This window comes from Aplysia californica, unplaced genomic scaffold (assembly GCF_000002075.1).
Source record: "Aplysia californica isolate F4 #8 unplaced genomic scaffold, AplCal3.0 scaffold00279, whole genome shotgun sequence".
Classification (NCBI taxonomy): domain Eukaryota; kingdom Metazoa; phylum Mollusca; class Gastropoda; order Aplysiida; family Aplysiidae; genus Aplysia; species Aplysia californica.
The window spans coordinates 366617-368646 of NW_004797549.1; the positions used below are offsets into that span (position 1 = coordinate 366617).

General features: G+C 39.6%; 1 protein-coding gene across 1 annotated transcript in view; it reads left to right on the forward strand.

Annotated features, from left to right (window-relative positions):
- The window catches only part of LOC106012168 (sporozoite surface protein 2), an 18699-nt gene that overhangs the window by 13118 nt on the left and 3551 nt on the right, over positions 1 to 2030 (forward strand). The window lies entirely within an intron of this gene.

Sequence of the window (2030 nt, forward strand, 5' to 3'; positions counted from 1 at the left end):
CCTCTCTCTCTCTCTCTCTCTCTCTCTCTCTCTCTCTCTCTCTCTCTCTCTCTCTCTCTTTTCCAAAGAGATTTCAGACACTACGGTTATAGTTTCGACTAGAAAAACAGTAGATAAATCATTATTTCAAACTACTCATTAAAAACTGAGCTTCTTAAAGAAACCAATGGCTGTCATGGAAACGAACGACAAAATTAAGTAAATAATTGCATCTGAGATTGTTTTCTTTCTTTTTCGTCTTTTTGCTCTTCAAAATTGGCCATAACGAAGCTAGAGATTGTAAAAAAGAAAATGATATTAAAAAATTAATGAATTCGGTCCTCTGCTGCCCTCACATATAGGGCGCTGTATCCTTGGGCTATAGACCTTATATTGCCCGATGAGGATAATTTGATTCCTCCCTGGTGATGTGGTAAACCCTGGTTCGAATCCTCAGATTGTTTGGGCTGTTCTCTTGACTGTCGTCCCCCTTGGTTCTGTCCTATTTGACACAGACTTTGAATTGCGGGTTTCCCATTTATATATTACATTGTAATGTAGAATCCATATTCTACCCTCCAGTAACATGGTGATCGGGCCATATCTATCAAAGCCTTTGGGCATGTAGCTGAATGATATTATGCTCTGAAAACCGGGTCTCTTTCGAACCAAACTTGAATACACGATTTTAAAAGAGAAAAGAAAAAAATCCGCGATTAAATTTTTTGTGTGCAATGTTAAAAGGGCGATACATCATTATGACCCAAACACATACATTGGGTCGACACAAAGAGAGAATTCAAAACATTCCCGATAAACGAAACTGGCGGAACGTGAAAAAGAAGAGCTTGAGATAAAAATTAAAAAACCAACCTTTTTTTCATCGGTTTCATTCAAGGAACCAAAAAAGGGGTTTTTAGTGCTGGAACCAGACCAGAAATACTGGGGAGCTACGAAACCTTCTTTAAACCCTCTAGCGTGTAACCCGGGAGAAACCGGGACTAAAAATAGAACCGCTACGCGTTTAACCAGGGAGAAACCGGGCGAGATCTGACCCCGCGCTGCACGGCCGACCCGGGAGAAACCGGGACGACACACCCCGTACATTCAATTTAACTTCTAACCACAAAGAATGACTTCCCGTGTCTTTAAGAGAGTAAATTAAACCTGAAAAGCTGAAAAGCCACCTCACTATACGTATGTGGTGGAGCAGTTAGTCTCTTTGCTGTCGCACGCGACGACCAGAGTTTGATTTCTGTACGGGGAGAATTTTCATCGAATATCTCGGTTTTTTCCGGTGGGACGTTGATGTTGTGACCCTCTCAGCTTGGGTTGACACTAACTGGCAAGGTCGAAGTCCGCCTCGTGCACGATTTAAATTGTGTAAATAGGGGCGTAAAACACCAACATTTTAATACTTCGCTTCGACTTTCGTTCTGTGCTTTTTACTCTCTCCCAAAGATTCTCACTTCCAAGATTTATTTATAACGTCTTTGTCTTACTTTCATAGACAAAATCAACCTCTATTAAATAAAGGTTTTGATAAAGAATTCCCCAACTGGAAACGCCTTGTTCTGTAGCTTTTTCATTTACTCATCAACTTCTTATGAAAGTGCTCGGTTTTCAGAACACTGCCAACCAATTCATTGTATTTTCGGAGTCAAAAATCGTATCTTCTGTTTGACTTTTATTTGTTTTGATTCATATTTGTGTAAACTCTGATAAATGTTACTCGTGTCACTGATTGTTAAAATAAAATTCTTTTCGAATAATATGCTCATAACATTAATGTTCTATTTCAAATACAAAGAGATTCATACAGATGCACATACATGAATATTATGCATTGTTATGTACACATACACCCCCACTCACTTGTGAATAACTCCCCCCACCCTTTCTCCCTCTCTCTCTCTCTCTCTCTCTCTCTCTCTCTCTCTCTCTCTATCTATCTATCTTAGGTTTTAGTGAGAGTTTTGCGACACTTTTAACATACTTCTGTCATATAAATGCCGGACCGGACATTTGAGGTTTACTCGGTTTGGAAACGG